Source organism: Dasypus novemcinctus, chromosome 13 (assembly GCF_030445035.2).
Source record: "Dasypus novemcinctus isolate mDasNov1 chromosome 13, mDasNov1.1.hap2, whole genome shotgun sequence".
Lineage (NCBI taxonomy): Eukaryota > Metazoa > Chordata > Mammalia > Cingulata > Dasypodidae > Dasypus > Dasypus novemcinctus.
In genome coordinates this window covers 60,969,778-60,993,915 of record NC_080685.1, presented here as the reverse complement: position 1 = coordinate 60,993,915, position 24,138 = coordinate 60,969,778, and positions in this window count along the sequence as shown.

Genomic DNA, 24,138 nt, shown 5'->3' with positions numbered 1-24,138 from the left:
TTAGACAAGGCTGACTCTCTGGTGACTCCAACAAAAAGATTAAAAGATCCTGATAATGGCTGAATATCTTCCTTTCCATGTGTGAATTAGGCTAACATTAATACAGAGGTAGTGTTTAATAAATATTCATTAAAGAAGTGGATAAGTAAAGAAACACAGATTCCACTGGTAGCAATTAAAACTTAATTAAAGTATTTTCCCAGGAGGAGGCAAAGAAACAAGGAATTTAGATTCCATCTTCTGTTAAGCACCCTAGAATTGTGTTCACAGACTCAGGAATTTGGAGGAAGAAAAGAAATAGACATCTTTGATGGTGACTCAGGATGGAGGTTAACAAACTCCAAAGTGGCATATCCATATTTCAGTCCATAACAGCCACAAATGCTGTCTACACAGGAACACACAAGAAGGCAGGAACACTGGATTTCATTTCCATTTGCATTGCTAAGTAGTTCTGTGGTCTGAGACGTATCATGCAATTTTTCTGCACCTCTGTCTCCCCATTTGCAAAATGAATATATCGCATGGGGGGGGGGGATATTGTTTAAGATTGAGCCTGGCATATTTATTTACTCAACTGTTAGAAAGAAATCTTCTGGAAGAAAATAAGGCTCACCCGATTGTGGAGAAGAAAATAATTTATTCTCAATCTTGCAAGAAAGGGCGCACAACCAGAAAACGTGGCTGGCGTCCTGAACAAAGAAAACTGACAGTTTTTACCCCTAAGCCTAGCATGCAAACCCTTCCTCTGTTTGTCCATAGACTGGATACTTCAGAGGTTACAGCCTATCTGAGAAGTCTAACTTTCCCTCGCAAGTTTTCCAGTTTTTGATTAACCACTTCCCCCATCACGTTCCAAACATTTTAGCTTTTACCTGCTCCTTTTGCCAAATAAGGAATGGAATTTAGTGCTGAATTAGTATGGTTTTAGCTCTTTCTTGTGCATCCTTTTTACTGGCTGTAGGACTGGCTTAAACTGGTTTCCTTTGTTCCTGCTTAATCTGGGAGGGGGAGTTTGAGGCAGTAGGCAGCCAGGTTACATTTATTAATGTTTTCTTCCTTTATGTGAAAACTCAACTAATCTCCCTTTCTTACATCAACAAATATTTGTGTGACAGATATTTGAAGTGCCAAAGCAAAAAAGACAAGACTTCAGCCCTTGAAGAGCTTACAGACTAATAGGATAAATATATAAATAAATTAGTACTGAGATATATGGCGCAGTATGGATAGCGCACTGCTAGAGAAGGAATGTCTAAATCAGATGGGGGAACTCAAGAAAACTTCCAGGGGGAGGCAGTGCTTGAGCTGAGTTTTGCGGAAGTAAGAGTTAGCCAGATCAAAATGGGCAGCTCGTTCCAGACAGAATGGGCAGCATGTGCAAAGGTAAAATGACATGAAACAGCTGATTAAGGAACTACAGATAATTCAGTACAAACTGGAGCAAAGGTTGGGTGTGTGAGAGAGACAGGCAGAGGCCATGTCATGAAAGGTATTGAGTGCTGTGCTTTAGAAAAAAGCAAAGTTTACCACCAAAGGTATGGGAAACCCCTGGAGAGTTTTAAGGTGGGGTGGGTATATTAGTCAGCCAAAGAGTTGCTGATACTAAGTACCAGAAATCCGTTGGTTTTTATAAAGGGTATTTATTTTGGGGTAAAATTGTACAGTTACAAGACCCTAAAGAGTCCAATGTAATGTACCCTAAGAGGTGCTTCCTCACCCAAACCCTGTTGCCATGTGTTGAAACAAGATGGTGGGCAATGTCTGCAACAGTTCAGCCTTCCTCTCTCTCTCTCAAGGCTCCATGGGCCCAGCTGCTTCTGATCTCAGCTGTATGCTGGAGGGCTGGTTTCGGGCTCAGCTGCTCTGGTTTCTTCATGAGGTCATGTAAATTATCAGCAGAATGGTTCATCTCTCTGGGGCCCCAGGATCAAGTTCTCTCCTCTGTTGTGTCTATGGAGCTCTCTCTATACCTGTGTATCTTCTCTGTGTGCCTACTTCTGTGTGAGAGTCTGCTTTATCAGCCCACCAAGGGGGCAGGGGTAGAGGGCAGGCAGTGAAGGAAATTGAAAAATCTAAGATTGTTTCCATTCAAAAGGGAAGATGCCACCATTCATTGACATGAAGATCACGGGAGGAGGAGCAGATTTAATATAGGTGTGGGGTGAATAAACATGGTGCTTTCCATTTAGGACATGTTTTGTTTTATTATCTGTGCGTCCTTGGGGTAGAGATGTCCAGGAGATGTTGGATATATGGATCTGGACTAGAAGTTTGGATGGAAAGGGCAATGAAGACTGCTAATAGTTCCCAATATTTATAGCCTCTAATTCTGTGGTAATATAATCCACCCACCCCCCGACTCCCAACACTTGTTTTTGGCTGAGTACATGGCCACCTGGAATAAAAACTACATTTTCCAGCTTAATTTGCAACTGGGTGTGGTCATGTGACTAAAGTCTAGATAATGAAATTTAAGTGGAAGTATCACGTGGAAAGTTCTGAAAATCTTTCTTAAGAGTCAATCCATATGCACCCTGTGCTCTTTCTTTTGCATCTGTTGCTGCCTCCATTTTATTGCCTGGAACACAGATGCAGCCATCTTGGAGATGCTGCCATCTTGGGGACCATTCATGCCCTATAAGTGAATAACGCCTACTGGAAATGCGCAGTACACAGCCCACGAGGCTGTGAGTGGAGGCCTAGAGCTTGGCTGTCTGACATCACAGAGCTTCATAACAGTTCTGAATCATTGGCCTAGATTTTTATGTGAGAAGGAAAAAAAATCAAAACTTTCCTTTTGTTTAAACCTCTAAATCACCAGTATTTTTGTTTTTTCAAACTTGCAGCAAAATCTAATCCTAAATCACATAGGGAATCACCAAACTATGAGAGGGAGTTGAAGCCACAGATAAGAATCAGGCTCCCCTGGGACTGTCGACAGAGTGACAGGAGCAGAGGACGAGGTGGGGGGGGGGGCAGGCACTTGAGGAGTACCACATACTCTTTCCTCCATTCTTTCTGAAAGCTTCCTTCACTGGTTTCTTCTCTTTCTTTGCTTTCCCATCCTGACTGTAGAATGAGAAAAAGTCTTCTCCACTCACACAGCTGTTAAACTGAGGCAGGTTAGTATAGTGAAAGAGGGAAGGCAGCTGGGGTGGCCATGTCTGCAGACCACATGGCTGTGAAAGCCCAACTGGAAGCCTCCTGAGGGGGAAGGCTGCCGGAAAGATCCTGCGAGACCCGGGCCATGAGATCTCATTTGGAATGAGATCCTATTTAAGTACAAAGAAGTCCCAGATACCTTCAAAAAAAGGCCTCAGCATTGGCCCCCTGAGAGCTAATAGGCAGGGCAACCAATCAGAACAACAAATAGCCCCCTCCCCAACATTATGAAGGGGTGGAGGAAAGACTTTAAAAAGACCTGACCTGGGGCCCCAGGTGCTTGATTCATCCTGTAGCATGCCTGCAGTCCATGTCTAGACTGTACTCTTTTCTTGTTTCTTAATAAACTCTTTATACCCTTGCCTATCCTATGGCATGTACTTATATTATTTTATGAAGCATAAGCCAAGAACCTAGAAGCCCAGAACCCAGATCCTTCCACTAGCAAAATGGTCTCCGTTCTGTCACAGGCTCCTTGAACCACAATATTCACAGTTAGGGGAGGGGTGAGGAAAGCAGCAGTAATTATTTTAACAGGTTATTGAGATATAATCCACATACCATACAATTTGCCCACTTAGAGTGTAATAGTCAATGTTGTGTAGTTTATTCAGGGTGTTGTGCAACCATTACCACATTCTATTTTGGGAACATTTTTGTCCCCCCCCATAAAGAAACTCCATACACATTAGCAGTCACTCCCCATTCCCTAGCAATCTGAGGTAAACCAAATAGTGAAAACAACTGCTTTAGGTATAGAAAGAGAACAATAAAATTGAGGAAACTGTGGTCCTAAGAGGTTAAGTTACCTGCCCAAGGTGACATGGAGGATGGTAGAATCAGGTCTACTGGATTTCTCTCCAGTGCCTTTTCATTTTTCTTTATAATGCTGTAGTTATTCCGTGAGAACTCTTTGAAAGAAAGTGGTAAGGTACCAAGGTAGAATAATGATCCTTTTTCCTTTTTAACTTTTTTATTTGAAAATAATTTCAAACTTACATAAATGTTGCAAATAATAGTAAAAAGAACTCCCATATACCTTTCACCCAGATTCCCCAGTTATTAACATGTTATCACACTTGTCTACCATTCTCCCTATGTATTTGTACACATTATTTTTCTCAACAATTTGAGAGAAAGTCACAGATATAATACCCCATTATTCCTTAATACTTTAGTATGTATTTCCTAAAAACAAGGACACTTTTCTGTATAGCTATAGTACACACGTTGATACCATCTAATCTACAAACACTATTCAAATTTTACCATTTGTCCCAATATCATCCTCTTTTTTTTTTTTTTTTGGCACATCTTAGTCTTTTTTTTTATTTTAATTTTTTAAAAAAAGATATTTAGATTACAAAAATGTTACATAAAAAATATAGGGAATTTCCACATGCGCTGCTCCCCACACCACCCACATTTGCCCCCATCAACAACATTCCTTCATTAGTATTGTACATTCATTGCAATTGATTAACACGTTTTGGAGCATTGTCACTAAGCATTGTTAACATTGTAGTCTACACTCTCTCACATACCATTCTGTAGGTTATGGCAAGATATATAATGGCCTCTACATGTCATTACAATGTCATTCAAGACAGTTCCCAAGTCCCAAAAATGCCCCCCAATTATACCTGTTTTCCCTCTCCCTGACCTCAGAACCTCCAGTGACCACAACCTCCATTCCACATCAATGGTATAAGTTCTTCCATTGCTAGAATCACAATAAGTCTATAGCAGAATGTCAGTAAGTCCACTCTAGTCCACAGTTAATTCCCCAATCCTGAGGATTCTGGGATGGTGGTGCCCACCCACCTCTAATTGAGAGGGGGTCTTCAGTCCCATATGGCTGTTGAATGGTATTCTCTTGCTTGCAGTTGTAGGCTCTCTCGGTTCCTTGGTCTAGTGGTTGTCCATCATCATCTCCTTGTTAGTTGTCCTGGGTGAGTCCAATGAACTGGAGAGTAGGTGTTGCAATTCTATTGAGGCTCAAGGCCCAGCTGGCACATGGAAAGTCCAAAGATTCAAGTCTCTTGGATGTACACCTCCCAATTCTACCTGCCAACTGACTATAGGTTCAAATAGAAAGAACTGAAAAGTTGTGTGTAGGTGTTACCGGATTCTGCCTAGATTCTTGGCTATGCTGCAGAAATGAATTTCAAGAGCATGCTGAATGAATTAGGCCAGTAATTTATTCAGGTAGGGAGGGAAGAGAAATGGGAGGGAGCAGGGGTCCCAGGTAGTGATGAAGGGGATGAAAAGGGATGAAGAGGGCTGATTTACAAGCTACAATTCCCCATTATAGATTATATATCCCCAGGTTTACTTGTGTGGCCACGTGGTGGAGGTAAAATGGTGAAAACAACACACAGAAGGCAGGACGGGTCTGTAGGCAAAAAAGCAAGGTGCGAGAGCCTGCACTCCAGTTTGTACCGAGCTTTTAAACTGTTAATTATTCCACCCCTTTGCTAATGGAAGGGGAGGGGGCTCCAGCTTTTTGCTATTTGGATTGATTACCCCATCCATAAATTCCTTAGTGAGGATCCAATAATAAAGTTCCTAGGGAACATCTGGGCTTTTCCTTGTCCTCAGGAAGGAGTCTTTGTTCTGGATAGCAGAATCCCAGAGGTGGGGGTCCTCCAGCAGCCATCTTGGGGGTTACTGATGTCCACGTAGACTCCTTGTCAGGTTCCAGATCCATTTATTAATTCCTTATCTTATTAGCCTGCTTCATAGGGAAACCACAACTGAGTTCAATTCTGTCACACAGGGGAGCACAAACCCCAAAGTAGGGCCTACTGGCAAGTCATCAGACTCCTGAGCTATCTACCCTGACCATAGTGCCTAGATGCCTCCTGAGCCTTGGGGGATTGTTGCTCTTCCCTTGGGGAGTGCGACAGAGCTCCCCCAGATGGGAACTCAGCACTCCCTCAGTTGTCTTGTGTAACTCTGCCAACTACGACAATACCCAATGAATATCTGAACATATTTATATACCCTGTATACATGCCCCGGAGAACTCCCTCCCACCCATGCATCCCCCATCAACTACACCCCACACCAGTGCCCCTCCCCAGCCACAGTTGAACCCCTCTGTGATGCAAAACTTCTTCAAAAATGACGCCTCGTATATTGCCAAATTGAATTAGTAGGAAAATGAAATAGCAATGATAGGTTTAAAGATTAGAAATAGAACACATAATAGTTTAGAAAAACTAAAATAAAGTAAAAAATAAATTGGGGTATTAAAAAATGAAAAATATCATAAAACTTCATTTTTGATGTTTTGCCTTTCATCACCGTAATAGGTGTTGCCCTGTATGGGCAAGGCAATCTCTTCCATTCCTTCTTCAGTGCCTACATACTTCAAAAAAAATTTTTTTTAAATTATGTCTTCAAAAAAGTTTTAGATCACAGTAAAGTCACATATACAATATAGGGGACTCCCATATACCCAACATCGAACCCTTTTCCCCACTCCCCAGCAATGATCTTTTTACATGTGGATGTTATATTTGCTACAGTTGATGTACAGGTATTGAAATAGAGCTACTAACCATGGTTCCATTATGGTTTACATTATGGTTTATATTTTAGACTGTACACTTTTATAAATTTTTGATGAAATTTAACATGGCATATATCCATTGTTGCATGATCTTTTGGAACACTTGCGTTGCCCCCCAGTTACCCCTCTCCATCTATTCTATTCCATTGTATGTATATACCACATTTTGTTTATCCATTCCTCCGTTGATGGGCAATTGACTTGATTCCAACCTTTGGCAATAATGAATAATGCCACTATGAACACTGGTGTGCATATATCGGTTCATGTCCTTGTTTCCAGTTCTTCTGGGTATATACCCAGCAGTCGAATTGCTGGGTCATATGGCAAATCTATAGCTAGTTTTTTGAGGAACCGCCAAACTGTCCTCCAGAATGGCTGGATACTTCTACATTCCCACCAGCAGTGGATGAGGGTTCCCATTCCTTCACATCCTCTCTAACACTTGGAGTCCTCTATTTTTTTAATAGCTGCCAGTCTAATGAGTAAGACGGTATCTCATTGTAGTTTTGATTTGCATTTCCCTAATAGCTAGTGATGTTAAGCATCTTTTCATGTGCTATTTAGCCATTTGTCTTTCTTTAGAGAAGTGCGTCTTCAAGTCTCTTGCCCATTTTTTGAATGGGTTGTTTGTCTTTTTATTTTCAAGATATAAGATTTCTTTATTTATGTTGGATATTAGGCTCCTATCAGATAAATGATTACCAAATATTTTCTCCCACTGTGTAGGCTGTCTTTTCACTTTCTTTTTTTTTTTTTTTTAAGATTTATTTATTTATTTAATTTCCCCCCCTCCCCTGGTTGTCCGTTCTTGGTGTCTATTTGCTGCGTCTTGTTTCTTTGTCCGCTTCTGTTATCGTCAGCAGCAACGGAAGTGTGGGCGGCGCCGTTCCTGGGCAGGCTGCACTTTCTTTTCACGCCAGCAGCAACGGAAGTGTGGGCGGCGCCGTTCCTGGGCAGGCTGCTCTTTCTTTTCACGCTGGGTGGCTCTCCTCACGGGCTCACTCCTTGCGCGTGGGGCTCCCCTACGCGGGGGACACCCTTGCGTGGCACGGCACTCCTTGCGTGCATCAGCGCTGCGCATGGCCAGCTCCACATGGGTCAAGGAGGCCCAGGGTTTGAACCGGGGACCTCCCATATGGTAGACGGATGCCCTAACCACTGGGCCAAAGTCCGTTTCCCTTTTCACTTTCTTGATAAACTCCTTTGAGGTGCAAAAGGCTTTAATTTTGAGGAAGTCCCATTTATCTCTTTTTTTCTTTCGCTGCTTGTGCCTTGGGTATGATTTTTATGAAACCATTTCCTATTACAAGGTCTTGTAGATACTTCCCTACATTGTCTTCCAAGGTCTTTATGGTCTTGGCTCTTATATTTAGATCTTTGATCCATCTTGAGTTGATTTTTGTGTAAGATGTGAGATGGTAATACTCTCTCATTCTTTTGCATATGGATATTCAATTCTCCAAGCACCATTTGTTGAAGAGGCCATTCTCTCCCAGTTGAGTGGGATTGGTGGCCTTGTCGAATATTAGATGACTGTATATGTGAGGATCTATATCAGAACTCTCAATTCAGTTCCATTTGTCAGTATGTCTATCCTTATACCAATACCATGCCATTTAACCACTATAGCTTTGTAGAATGTTTTAAAATAAGGTAGTGTGATTCCAATGATTTCATTTTTCTTTTTCAATATGTCTTTGGCTATTCAGGGCTTCTTTCCCTTCCAAATAAATTCCATAGTTAGTTTTTCCAGTTCATTAAAAAATGCTGTGTTGATTTTTTGGGGATTGTGTTGAATCTGTAGATCAGTTTGGGTAGGATAGACACCTTGATGATACTTATTCTTCTGATCCATGAACAGGGAAGATTCTTCTATTTATTTAAGTTCTTCTTTGACTTCCTATAACAGTGCTGTGTAGTTTTCTGTGTATAAGTCTTTTACATCTTTAGTTAATTTATTCCTAGGTATTTGATTTTTTTATTCACTATTGTAAATGGTATTTTTTTCCTTGATTTCCTTCTCAGATTGCTCATTATTGGTGTACAGAAATGCTACTGAGTTTTTTGCACTGATCTTACAACCAGCGACTTTACTGAACTCATTTTTAAGTTCTCGAAGCTTTGTAGTAGCTTTTTCAGGGCTTTCCATGTATAGGATCATGTCATCTGCAAATAGTGATATTTTGACTTCTTCCTTTCCAATTTGGATGCCTTTTATATCTGTTTCTTGCCTCAGTGCTTGAGAAAGTACTTCTAAGACAATGTTCAATAGAAGAGGTGATAGTGGGCATCTTTGTCTTGTTCCTAATCTTAGAGGGAAAGATTTTAGGATTTCACCATTGTAAATGATGTTAGCCGTAGGTTTTTCATATACACCCTTTATCATGTTCAGAAAGTTTCCTTCTATATCTTTCACAGTGTTTTTATCAGAAAAGGGTACTTTTCTGAAAAACATTTTGTCCAATGTTTTTTCTGCATCTACAAATATGAATGATCATGTGATTTTTTTCCTTTGATCTGTTTACGTGGTATATTACATTGATTTTCTTGTGTTGAACCATCCTTATATATCAGGAATGAAACCCACTTGGCCATGGTGTATAATTCATTTGATGTGTTTTTGAATACGACTAGCAAATATTTTTATTGAGGATTTTGGCACCTAGGTTCATTAGAGATATTGATCTGTAGTTTTCCTTTCTTGTGGGGTCTTTGTTTGGCTTTGTTATTAGGGCAATGTTGGCATCATAGAATGAGCTAGGCAATGATCCTTCTATTTCAATTTTCTGAAGGAGTTTAAGCAAGATTGGTGCTAGTTCTTTCTGAAATGTTTGGTAGAATTCACCTGTGAAGCCATCTGGCCCAGGACTTTTCTTAGTTGGGAGGTTTTTATTGACTCTATCTCTTTACTTCAGATTGGTTTGTTGAGTTCATCAATTTCTTCTTTTGTCAATATAGGTTGCTTATTTGTTTCTAGGAATTTGTTCATTTCCTGTAAATTGTCCTTCTTGTTGACATATAGTTTTTCAAAGTATCCTGTTATTTTTTTAAATTTATTTTATTTATTTTTCCCCTCCCCACCCCAGTTGTCTGCTCTCTGTGTCCATGTACTATGCGTTCTTCTGCATCTGCTTGCATTATCAGGCAGCACTAGGAATATGTGTCTCTTTTTTGTTGTGTCATCTTGCTGCATCAGCTCTCCATGTATGCGGCGCCACTCCTGGGTGGACTGCGCTTTTTTTCACATGGGCAGCTCTCCTTGCAGGGCACACACCCACATAGGGGTGCCCCTGCATGGCACAGCAATCTATGCATGCAGCAGCACTGTGTGTGGGCCAGCTTACCACACCAGTCAGGACGCTCTGGGGATTGAAACCTGGATCCTCCTCCATATGGTAGATGCATGCTCTATCAGTTGAGCCACATCTACTTCCCAAAGTATCCTCTTATGATAGTCTTTATTTCTGTGGAGTCAGTGGTGATATCCCCTTTCTCATTTCTTATTTTATGTATTTGCATCTTCTCTCTTTTTTTCTTTGTTAGTCTAGCTAAGGGTTTGTCAATTTTACTGTTCTTCTCAAAGAATCAGCTCTTTGTTTTGTTTATTTTTTTTAGTGCTTTCTTGTTTTCTATTTCATTTAGTTCTGCTTTGATCTTTGTTATTTCTTTCTTTCTTCTTCCTTTGGAGTTAGTGTGTTGTTTTTGTTTTTTACTAATTTCTCGAAGTGTGCAGTTAGGGCTTTGATTTTAGCTTGCTCTTCTTTTTTGATGTATGAATTTATGGCTATGAATTTCCCTCTCAGTACAGCTTTTGCTGCATGCAGTAAGTTTTGATATGTTATGTTGTCATTTTCATTGGTTTCAAGGTAGTTACTGATTTCTTTTGAGCTCCTTGACCCACTGTTGCCTAAGACTGTGTTGCTTAACTTCCATATCTTTGTGTCTAATCTGGTTCTCTGGCCTTTGGAGATTTACAGCTTCATTCCACTGTGGTCAGATAAATTATTTTGTATGGATTTCAATCTTGCTGAATTCATTGAGGTTTTCTCTGTGACCTATCATGTGGTCTATCTTGGAGAATGATCCATGTGCTCTTGAGAAGAATGTATATCCTGTTGTATTTGGGTGTAATGTTCTGTATATATCTATTAGGTCCAGATTCTCTAATATATTATTCAAAGTCTTTGTTTCTTTATTGATTCTCTGTTGAGGTGTTCTGTCTAATGGCAATAATGGTGTATTAAAGTCCCCCACTATAATTGTAGAGGCATCTATTCCTCCACTTAGTTTTTCCAGTGTTTGCCTCACGTATTTGGAGGCACCCTGGTTAGGTGCATAAATGTTTATGATTGTTCTTTCTTCTTGAAAGATTACCCCTTTTACTAATATGTAGTGTCCATCTTTGCTCTCACAATAGTTTTGCATTTAAAGTCTATTTTTTCCAACATTAGTATAGCTACTCCTGCCCTTTTATGGTTATTGTCTGCTTAAGATTGTTTTCCAGCCGTTCACTTTCTACCTTCTTGAATCCCAGGCCTAAGGTGGCTTTCTTGTAGACAGCATATAGATGGGTCATATTTCCTTATCCATTCTGCCAATCTGTGTCTCTTGAGTGGTGATTTTAATCCATTAACATTCAGTGTTATTACTCTCAAGGAATTACTTACATTAGCTGTATTTTCTTTGGGTTTGTGTATGTCTTATGTTGTTTCTATTTCTCTTTTTGTCTTTTTAGTTGTTTTTACACTCTCCTCCAACTCTGTCTCTCCGTTTTTTTCTTTCCTCCTGAAGAACTCCATTTAGTATTTTTTGAAGGACAGGTTTCTTATTGGCATACTCTCTTACTTTCTGTTTATCTGATAATATTTTTGAACTCCTTTTCACTTTTGAATGGCTGCTTTGCTGGATAGAGTATTCTTGGCTGGAAATTTTTTTCTTTTACTACCTTGACACTGTCATACCACTGCCTTCTTGCCTCCATGGGTTTTAGATGAGAAAACAGCACTTAATCTTATTGAGCTTTCCTTGTATGTGATAGTTCTCTTTTCTCTTGCTGCCTACAGTATTTTCTCTTGTCTTGAGCATTGGATAATTTGACAAGTATATGTCTTGGGGTAGGCCTGTTGGGATTTATGCTGCTTGGGGTCCATTGCACTTTCTGGACATGTACATCCATCTCCCTCAATAGCTTTGGGATATTTTCAACCATTATTTCCTCCAACACCCCTTCTGTCCCCTTTCCCTTCTCTTCTCCTTCTGGGATGCCTATAATGCATATGTTTGTGCATTCTGTGTTGTCATTCAAATCTCTAAGTCCTGCTGGATTTTTTTTCTATCTTTTTATCTATCAATTCTACTCTGTTTGATTTCAGATGTACTGTCTTGCACATCATTAATTCTTTCCTCTGCCTCTTCAAATCTGCTGTTATTTGCTGAGAGTGTATTTTTGATTTCTTGCATTGTGCCATTTATCACCATCATATTTGTTATCTTTTTGCATATGTTTACAAGTTATTCTGTATGCTCTCCAAGTGTTTTCTTAATATCCTTAATCTCTTCCTTCATTTCATTAAATTGTCTCATAATATTTGTTTGGAGAGCTTTGATTAGTTGTTCAATGTTCTGCTCCTCTTCCTGGTTTTTACTTTGTTCATAGGATTGATATGATTATTGGTATAGTTTGTAGTTTTTTGTTGCTGTCTGTCATCATTTTATCTTGATGGGTTTTTCAGTTGATTAGCTTCTCCACCTAGTTTCAGGTTTTATTTAGGTGCTGTTTTTGTGTGTATGTTAAGTCTTCTCTTTGACACTTTGTTCTTCTCATTCTATTTCCTTGTTGTTGTCTAAGTTCCATTCAAGGAAAAAGATTAGGGCCAGAGAAAGCAAAAGAAGTAAGAAGAGAAAAAGTATAATAGTAGTATTGATAGTAAAAGTTAGCAGAAGAACCATATAAGATCTAGGAGAACAAGTATTAAACTCATGTAAGCTGTGTAGAGTTATAGGAATAAAAAAGTGGAGTACCTACAACGAGATGGGAAACTATGGAGAATAATAAAGTATGAATTAAAAGGCCAGTGTGATCAGGAGAGAGGGAAAGAGAGAAGAAAGGACAATAACATAAAGAGTGAATAAAGGACAGAAAACCAAATAGAGGCGTTAGAAATAAAAAGCCAGAAAAATTGGGGGCTAAACAAAGAGAGGCAGAATGTAAGAGCAACAACAGAAGATGGAAGATAGAAAGATGTAAAGGAAAGAAGATAGCATTGGTAGCCAAAATCAGTACACACAGAAGAGAGGAAATCAAGAATGAGGAAACACAGCAAACAAGAAACACTGCTAGCAGCACCTTGAGGAACCACTCTTTTTGTTGCACTTTCTCCAAATTGATGTCCAGAAGCCTCCTGCTTTGTGGGTTCCCAAAACAACTCACACAGGCAGGATTTTGTCCTCACTCAGCCAGTTTTTTGTAGGAGAGATGATGAGATAGCACTTACTCTAATGCCATTTTGCCCCACCTCTCTTCCAGATGGAAATTTGAGATTCTTTTGGTTATTGTGTGAATCTCCATATAGAGATGCTACACTCATATATCTATGTGAATTTCTTTATCTAATATTTCTACATTAAAAACCTAAGAGTTGTAACAAGTACCTTCCATTCCAGCCCCACCACCACAGTTTTCCTAGCCTCCCTCTTTCCACATTTCTTTTTTTTTTTTTAAAGATTTATTTATTTATTTCTCTCCTTCCCACCCCCCCACCCCAGTTGTCTGTTCTCTGTGTCCATTTGTTGCGTCTTCTTTGTCTGCTTCTGTTGTTGTCAGCAGCACAGGAATCTGTGTTTCTTTTTGTTGCTTCATCTTGTGTCAGCTCTCCATGTGTGCGGCGCCATTCCTGGGCAGGCTGCACTCTCCTTCGCGCTGGGCGGCTCTCCTTACGGGGTGCACTCCTTGCATGTGGGGCTCCCTTACACGGGGGACACCCCTGCGTAGCACAGCATTCCCCACATGCACCAGCACTGCACATGGGCCAGCTCCACACGGGTCAAGGAGGCCCGGGGTTTGAACCATGGACCTCCCATGTGGTAGACGGACGCCCTAATCACTGGGCCAAGTCCGCCACCCTCTTTCCACATTTCTAACTCACTTGTCCAACAGTGAGATACCTGGGTCCTATTTTCCTCAATATGTTTCCTTCTTTGCTCAATTCCCCTTTGCTTGTAACCAACCCCCTGACCACACCAACCAAATTTAATTGGCCTTATTACCGCCAACCACACTATCAGCTCTAGAGGAGGGGAGGGTAAATAAGGAGCTTTTAATGAAATGAGATACAATATGATTTCATTAGAGAAGTAGAATTGTCTGTGTTGAAGCTAAATCTTTCTTCCATTGAGCTCAAAGTACGTTCATTTTTTAAAAAGATTTATTTATTTTTCTATTTTTTTCTTTCCCCCCCCCCATTGTCTGCTCTCTGTGTTCATTCATTGTGTGTTCTTCTGTGTCCCTTGTATTCTTGTCAGTGGCACGAGGAATCTGTGTGTCTTTTTGTTGCATCATCTCGCTGCATCAGCTCTCTGTGTATATGGAGCCACTGCCAGGCAGGCTGCACTTTTTTCTCATGGGGCAGCTCTCCTTACAGGGTGCACTCCTTGCACGTGGGGTTCCCTTATGTGAGGGACACCCCTGCGTGGCACAGCACTCCTTGCACTCATCAGCACTGCACATAGGCCAGCTCACCACACGGGTCAGGAGGCCCTGGGTTTGAACCCTGACCTCCCATGTGGTAGTCAGATGCTGAATCTGTTGAGCCAAATCCACTTCCTAAAGTACTTTCATTTTTTATCTCACATTTGTCAAGCTCGTAGAGAAGTCTTCAAGTCCCAGAAATGGGAGAATGATTTTTATAACCCAATATCTTCGAGACCTTCCATCTGAAAGGCCTCAAAATAATAGTAAAGGGTTCAGAAGTTCCCCTATACAACATACATATCTATTCACATTTAGGGCTGCATTTTCACACCCTGGAAATATTATGTGAAATGCCAGACATGCTGAATCTTAAATTGCTTATAAATATAAAATGTTTTCAGCTGGATGAACACTTTCAGATTTAAAAACCCTAGAAGACCCTGAGGGGGAGCAATTTTAAAATCCACTTAGAGACAATAACAGATGATTTTGCCCCTGGGTGGAGTTTGGCAGTACCATTTAAATTTTCCTAGACAAACACCGGGTTAATACTTCTATTGTGTAATATCACTGCCTAACACCTACAGTGATTTTCCTTTGGGGAAACAGAGACTGAGATCGTGGGGTGGGGGGATGGCAAGCAGAGAGAAAATAGTGGATTAGAATGCATTTGGGTGACTCCCCGGGAAAAAGTTCTTCGGGCACATTTTTGCTCTCTGAATTAAAAACAAAGTGGGGGAGTGAGATCCCTATCCTAACTGTGCAATCCCTGGGCTGCTTAAGCATTAATAATATTCAAAAAAATGCAACAGACTTTGTTTTTGCTGCTATCGCTTATGCCAGGCATCTGGGGTGAGATGAGGAAAATGGAAACCTGAAAACCTCTTGAAATTGAGAATGATCATGGTAGTTTTTGATAGCAGGGACTGGGTCTAATTTTCAGTTACGAAGATTCAGAAATTAAAGGGAGGAAATTTTTAAAAATCTCTGCTTACTACATACCTATTTTTAAAAGGAAGACATACATCAGAACATGGGAAAAGACTAACTTGCAACAATTAGGTTGTTTGCATTGGGGCCATATATGTGATATAAGTGTAAAGCAAAGAGAATTTCTTTAACACCACACTGCTTACATAAGCATTCAAAGGAGTTGTATCCACTTCAAAGTGGCCACCCAGGGAACCCATGCACAGATTCCAGAGAGTGAGGTCTTTCAGAACATTTTGGAAACATCTCTTGGAGGTGACTTCAGAGTCACTTAATAAATCACATAAAGATTTCAGCTTATGACTATAGCAACAAAAATTTTTTTCCCCACCGAAACTAGAATTACCAGTCATTTATTAACCACTTTTATTCTCCCAATTTGACTTTAAAAGACTGGAGTTTTTAAAAAAAATCACTCTCAGAAAGATTCAAAGGAGCATGTCATTAGCAGTAATTATGATATCAATACCTATTCATTTGGCTACCTGGGATGTACAAGTTCTTAACATACATTTTTTTCATGTCCTTTTATTCATTAAAAAAAAAAAGATTTATTTATTTCCCCTCCCCGCCCCTCCCAGTTGTCTGTTCTCTGTGTCCATTTGCTGCTTGTTCTTTGTCCGCCCTGTTGTTGTCAGCGGCACGGGACTCAGTGTTTCTTTTTGTTGTTATTGTTGCGTCATCTTTCTTTTGTGCTGGGTGACTCTCCTTGTCTGTGGGGCTCCCCTATGCGGGGGACACCCCTGCGTGGCATGGCACTACTTGTGCGCATCAGCACTGCGCATGGGTCAGCTCCACACAGGTAAAGGACGCCTTGTGGTGGATGGACGCCCTAACCACCGGGCCAAGTCCGCTTCCCTCCTTTTTCTCATTTTACCAAAGAGGAAACTCAGGCTCAGAGGGAGGTTCAGCAATTAGGTCAAGATCACAGGGCTAAAATGTGGCAGAACTTGCATATGCAGTCAGATTGCCTGACTCCAAAGCTCGTTTCTTCCCTATGCTCCCCTAAATGAGCAGTGGTGTATCCCTGGAAATGTGTGCTGGCCCTCAAAGTGGTCATTTCTAAGCACTCATTTGGCCCCATAAATTCCGGTTTATTTGTTGAAAGCCTGTCTCATTACTTCCATGGTCACACCTCATATTTTATTTCATATAGAAAATGTTTACAGCTGAAAATGCTAACTGACAGTTACCCACAAATGAAAACAGTAAATATTAATATTACCATTTAAAGCAAAGATTCTCAAGAACTCTGCGTGACGGTGGAAGGCACATGCTCGCTCGCCAGAATTTCAAGGGACCCTGGTGGTGGGCCTGGTCTGAAACAGAGCAGTGCTTTGTTCTAGTCCTCCCCCACCCTCCGATGTTGAATTTATTCTGAATTTCAGAAAATGAAAGGAGGGCATGAGACTTTTTAGAGTATTTAAATAAAACATTCTAAGAAGAAAATAATCTCCTTCAGTGTTATACAAATCTTTGTAAAAATCTTTGTACATTAACTGGTAAAAGCTAGAGGTAAGTCGGTAAAAGAAACATACCCTTCAGTGCCCATTGTTTAATAATTCAACACAAGCCCTCCTTATTATGCCTCTAAAAAATCATTATTGTTCTGAGAAAAGAGCTAGGGAGAGAAGCAGCAGCCTCTGGGTAGAGACAAGATGCTGAGCGTGAAGCCCCAGGCGCCGCAGACATTCCAACCTGCTCTCTCTTGCTGACTGAAACCCTGTGGTGAGAGACACTCTTGAACATCTGTTCCATAGACAGTTGTGAATGGCGAGGGAGTCTTTCTAAACAGCCTTGTAGGTGCTTTGTAAACAATTAAGTTTATGAAAGAGCTCTATTGGCAGTAGACTATTGTTTGATTAAATAATTTGAGTGTGTGGCCTTGAGCCACAGAAAAGGTCAAGGCAGTTGGTTGTTCACTGGGTGAAACACCATATTTGAAAAGACTGTGTGGTCGGGCCCTTCAATCTCCCCCTCTTTCTGCTCAAGTATTTTCATCTCAATTTTCCTCCACCTTCTTTTCCATTATTTGTGACTAGATGGTAAGAGTCCTGGGCTACAGGGACCTTATCTGTTTTGTTCACCACTATATACCCAGCATATAGCATAGTATTTGTGGTAGGTACTCAATGAAAGAATGCTGAATGAATGAATGAATGAATGTACCTGCACCTTGCTTAGAGCACTGAGATCACTGAGTTCAATTCCAAAGGGAGCAGGCGATTCCATTTTCAGTGATGTGTGGGCAGGGTATCGCTGCCAGGCCTTTCTTGCTACCATTTGGAAAGCAAATTCTACTTATTCCTGCCTGCCACCTTTCCAGCTTGTTGGAAGGGAATTGGTCCCTTGACACACCATTCTTGAAGGGTTGCTCACCCCTGCTCTGAAAATGCAGAACCTGGTTTTCCTATCTGCTAAGTGTCAGGGGGTGGCCCTCTGGGGCAGGAGCCGGGGAGGGGTGGAACCCTGGACAGCAGCCAGTGCTATCATGGTGCTCCAGAGGGGCTCCTGGATCCAAGCCCAAGAGGTCAGTCATTGACTGGGCCTGAGAGGAGGAGGCCAGCTGCAAACTGAAAATTGATGTGTCATGGGCAGCGGAACAGGAGACGGGAAATGCCAAAGCTGAAGAGAGGGCGGAGCAGGTGGGAGGCTTGTCTAGAGCCAGGAGTCGGCTTGGGACAAGGTACTGGATGGACGAGGATGCCTTCTGGGCATATCTTATCTATGATACCAGGTGGGACATGAACCATGTGTCCTAATCATAGTTTCTGGACTGTAAAATGGGCAATACTACAGGGATGGTATTTGAAGGAGAGAAACCAAACAAACCCAACTGAGGCCACTGGGATCAAAATGAGGGCATAGGACAATAGTGCTCATTAGAACACTAAAACCACCTGGGGAGCTTTTGACAAACATGGATGTCAGATGACACACCTAGAGATCCTAATTTATATTGGTCTGGAGTAGGGCCCAGGCATCAGAGGTTTTTCAAAAGCTCCCTAGGTGATTCTAATGTGAGGTTTGAGACCCACTGGTCTAGGAGATCGAGCAAAGGTGAATATAAAGGAGGGAGAAGATGCCAGCTGAGCTCCCCCCAAGCACTGGGACCTAGTCCCAGCCTATACTCCTAGTCTAGAGAAATGTGAAGAAGCTGATTTCAGTAGCTCAGGTAATTGGATTCATTGATAGGAACACCCAAGGCAGTTCCCACTATTTTCTTCTTTGGCAACTAAACTATGCCCTAAATCAGTTGAAGACTAAAGGCCTCACTTTGTAAGCAGGATAATAAAGTTGGGTTATAATGCAGTGGTTTAGTGTTAGACTAGGACTGCCAGTAGCCAATAAAAATACCAGATGCCCTTTTAAATTCAAGTTTCAAATAAATAACAAATACTTTTTGATGTACATACATTCCATGCACTGTTTAGGACATATTTATATTTTAAAAATTATTCATTTGTTTATCTGAAATTTGAATTTAACTAGACATTCTGTTTTTGTCTGGCAACTCTACTTTAGACACAACTGCTATATTTGAATTTAAAAGCATGACTAGCTTTTTATAATAAAATTGAAAGGATTGAGTTGAGTAGCCATACTCAATTTGCCAGAGATATTCAAATTTACACCTATTTTCCCAGCCTAATTATTCGTGATAAATGATGTGGTCATCCTATGCATGGGAACCCCAGGCTAAGAACACCTAACTATATTCAGGAAGATAAAGATTATACTTGGTTAGCCCCATAACACAGATCATCTCTAGCTTTCCCTGAAAGTCCAAGGTTACAGAATGTGAATTCCATGTGGGCTGTTACTGTTAAACCTGCTGCAGATGCCCCTTCCCTGACTGGAGGAGGCAGGCACAGCCTGCCCCAGTGCCTGCAGGAGGCTGGGGTGGCACAGTCCCCTCTGCAGTGAGCATGCTCTGCACCCTGCCGGGAGGAGCCCAAGTCATAAGCCTTTATTGCAGCTTGGGCTAGGAATCTCTCTCTTATTGCCCACCAGATCTGGAGACGAAGAGAGGGAACGGCAAGGCTGCTTTTGTATCTACTTTTGTTGTCTTTTTTTTTTTAGATTTTTATTTTATTTTATTTTCCCCCTCCCCCGGTTGTCTGTTCTCTGTGTCTATTTGCTGCGTCTTGTTTCTTTGTCCGCTTCTGTTGTCGTCAGCAGCACGGGAAGTGTGGGCGGCGCCATTCCTGGGCAGGCTGCGCTTGCTTTCGCGCTGGGCGGCTCTCCTTACGGGTGCACTCCTTGCACGTGGGGCTCCCCTACGCGGGGGACACCCCTGCGTGGCAGGGCACTCCTTGCGGGCATCAGCACTGCACATGGGCCAGCTCCACACGGGTCAAGGAGGCCCGGGGTTTGAACCACGGACCTCCCATATGGTAGACGGACGCCCTAACCACTGGGCCAAGTCCGTTTCCCTACTTTTATTGTCTTTAGTTGTGGTGGTTTAGAGCTGTATGTACCCCAGAAAAGCACGTTCTTAAACTTAATCCATTCCTGTGGGTGTGAGCCCACTGTAAGTAGGCTCTTTTGATGACGTTATTTCAGTAAAGGTGTGACCCAACTCAGTCAAGAGGGGTCTAAAACCTATTACTTTATGAGCAGAATGAAATTCAGACAGAGAAAAAAATACAGGAAGCAAGAAGCTGAAATTGAACCTGGAAGAGAAGAGAGTTCAGGAGAGGCTACTGTGTGCATTGCCATGTGAAAGAGGAGCCAAGGACCAAGAATTGCCAGCAGCCAGCCCCAGAACACCAGTCTTTGGGAAGAAATAGTTGCCTTGATCATACTTTGATTTGGACTTTCTTTTAGCCTCAAAATGGTGAGCGAATAAATTCCCATTGTTTAAGCCAACCCGTAGCATGGTATTTGCTTGAGCAATCAAGGAAACTAAAATAATTGGCTTTATTCCACCTTTAGAACGAGGAAATTATTCCTTAACCAGGTGAAAACACTAAGCACTAAACTGACCCTGCTGTTTGTTTCATTCTGTTGCTGTGCCTGTCTGAGTCCCTCTAGCTGTAGTGGCCTGACCATATGTCACACCTCAGGAAGTGAGAAAAATCAGCCTGGAGCCATGGCCTGGCTTCAGGTCTTTGTCCAGCCACCTGCCCCTGTACACACTCATTCAGAACTGAATAGCACTTATTCTCTGAGCACTTCTCCCTGGATCTTTGGTTCCTCAGCTTTATACTCAATGCCCAATATTAGCTTCAGGTTTGCCTTCTTGCTTGCTTCTCTAGTTTGTCAAACTTTTCCCCCTACCCCCATCTATCCCTCTGCTTGACTAAGGGCTTTAGAGATACCCAAGGGGAATGGATGTGGCTCAAGCAATTGAACATCCACTTCCCACACAGGAGGTCCCAGCTTTGGTTCCTGATGCCTCCTGAAAAAACAAAAACAAACAACAAGCAAAACAAGCAAAAAAAAACCAACTCAGGGAAGCCGATGTGGCTCAATGGTTGAGCGCCAGCTTCCCACATGCAAGGTCCTGGGGTCAGTTCTGGGCCTCTGTAACCTAAAAAAACCCAAAACGCCTAAAATACAGCATTCTTAAAGCTGGGCATAAGAAATATGCCCTCTATTAACTTTTGTCCCATGGGACCTGTCGACACCCACTGTACCCCAGGTCCCTCCCTGTCACCGACTTGGTCTGGATAACAGTATTCCCAGCACATCAGTATTACCCACGGGTCCAGACCTCACCAGCCCAGAAGTAGCAAACATGTTCATATTTCTTCTTACCCAGGAAGAGCAGTTCAGCCTTTTCCCCACATTTTCTTTCCCTCTCTCCAAATATTGCCAAGGATATCTGGGTTGCTTTGCTGGTCCATGCATCAGCCCTCCTTATAGCTGCCTCCTGAAAAGAAAACAAGAACTCTGATGAGCCTTTGCAGACCAGTCTCCACACTCAATGCTCTTTAGATGGCCTGGGCAGTCTCACTGCCAAGGCTAAAGTGGCTGGCTCGTCTCCCTGTGGACAGCTGCACAGTCTAGGCAGGCCAAAGAAAAAAAAGAGCCCTAATAAAAAAAAAGTCATTTTAATTATTATGACTTTACCCACTTGCTGGATCAATTTGACAAGGTTTCTTCCTCCTGCTGAGCCCTTGGGGCACCTACAGCTTCTCAGACCCCCGACAAGGAAGGTGCTTTCAGACCAGCGTCAGGCAGGCCGAGTACCCAACTACTCCATACGGCCTGTGCAAAGCGCCTGCTCCGAGCTGCCAGACAACCCTCTGCTGAGAGCTGTCTGTATGTCTGGATCGACATGGATCTCCTGTTCCGTAAATCCCTTCTGTGTACTCCACCCACCTCCTGCAACACCACCTGTTACCCTGGCTGGATTGTCCTGACAGTGAGTCCTGATCCCTCGTGCCCACCCCTTCCTCTGTGGGCACGGAGTGCACCCTGCTTGGCCCAACTTCCCGCTGGTTAGTATTTGGGGCTGCCGCCCAGCACCTGCCACCACTGTCGTTTAGGTTTGGCTTCAAGTACTCATCAGCCAAATGCCTCCTGAGCTCCCATTCCAACAGCATGCTAGGGAAAAAGAAGAAGGAAAAAAGGACAGACGGGAAAGGGGAGAGTGCTCAGAACCACTAAGCGATGCCAGAGGAGAGCAGAGCAAATACACCAGATAGCCTTGGTTCCTGATAACCTTTCTGTGCCCTTTCCTCTTATCACTAATTCATTGAGGCCAGAACACAGTGACTCAGACAAGCCTAGGGAGGAAGGTGTGCACCCTCCTGTGGCAGTGAAAGTAGAAAGGCCAATCCGGATTCTCCCTACCCTATGATAACTTACAAGACGAAACCTTAAAAAAAATGTAAGCTTGTGTTCTTTGTTATTCTTAAAGAACCAATGAGTTGGATTAAGCAGATACTGAAAACATAATTTAATTTACCCCAAACTTAAATTTACACACTTTCAGAAAGCGGCTTGACTAGTGTGTAAAGTTATATAACTAACCTAAGTTGTCAGAGGGCAAAGCTACAATGTCTTGTAAGATAAACAATACTGAGCGTTTAGTGAGCTGAATGTTTCCTCTGTGAACATAGCCAGCAATGGCATAGCTTTATTCAAAGTCAACTCTGAGGTATATCAACCTTGTAAAATTACACAATAAAATCACTTTAGGGGAAGTGGATTTGGCTCAGTTAATAGAATGTCCACCTACCAAATGGGAGGTCCAGGGTTCAAACTCAGGGCCTCCTGGCCTGTGTGGTGAGCTGGCCCACACGCAGTGCTGATGCACGTAAGGAGTGCCCTGCCATGCATGGGCGTCCCCCATGTAGGGGAGCCCCACACACAAGGAGTGTGCCCTGCAAGGATAGCTGCCCTGCACAAAAAAAGCACAGCCTGCCCAGGAGTGGTGCAACACACACACGGAGAGCTGACACAGTAAGATGACGCAACAAAAAGACACAGATTTCCAGTGCTGCTGACAAGAATGTAAGTGGACAAAAAAGAACACACAGCAAATGGACACAGAGAGCAGACAACAGGGCGGGGGCGGGGCGGGGGGGGTGTTGTGTGTGATAAGAGAGAGAAATAAATAAAAAATAGACCTTAAAAAAAAAAAAACTACTTCAGGAAAGTGGATGTGGCTCAAGCGATTGAGCTCCCACCTTTCACATGGGAGGTCCCTGGTTTGGTTTCTGGTGCCTCCTAGCGAGCTGGTATGATGGGCAGGTGTGGCAACCTGATGCAACAAGAGATACAAGAAGAGAAACATGAGAGACACAACAAAAGTAGGGAGCAGAGATTCCCAGTGCCTCCTAAAGAGGGTAAGCAAAACAGCGAGCTGGCACAACAGGGAGCTTGGCAAGCTGATGGGCAGGCATGGCAAGCTGATGTAACAAGATGACACAACAAGAGACACAAGAAGGAAAACACAATGAGAGACACAACCAAGCAAGGAATGGAGGTGGCTCAAGTGATTAGGCACCTGTCTCCCATATCGGCGATCTGGATTGGTTCCTGGTACCTCCTAAAGAAACAAAAGAGATGAACAGACACAGCAAGTGGAAACAATGACGGGGTGGAGAGAAATAAATAAAATAAATCTTAAAAAAAAAAATCCACTTCAGTAGTTGTTGAGCCAGAGAAGAAATATATCTTTATTTCTCTGGAACTCTGAGGTTTAGCCCCAAATCCAAAAGCCAAGTATCTTTTTGTTAAAAATATATTTTTAATTTATTTTTAAAAGGTACGTAGATCACACAAAATGTTATGTTAAAAAATGTAGTAGGTTCCCATATGCCCCACTCCCCACACCCCCCACTTTTCCCACAATCAACAACTTCTTTCATTAGTATGGTACATTCATTGCATTTGATGGTACATTTTTGGAGTACTGCTACACTGCATGGATTATAATTTACATTGCAGTTTACACTCTCCCCCAGTCCATTCAGCGGGTTATGGCAGGATATTTAATGTCCCGCATCTGTCCCTGCAATATCATTGAAGACAACTCCAAGTCGCGAAAATGCCCCCATATGACACCTCTTCTTCCCTCTCCCTGCCCTCAGCAACTCCCGTGGCCACTGTCTCCACATCAATGATATAATTTGCTAGAGTCACAATAGTTGTGTAGTAGAATACCAGTAAATCCATCCTAGTCCATGTTTTATTCCCCAATCCTGAAGACCCTGGGATGGTGATGCCCACTTTACCTCTCAATTGAGAGGGGACT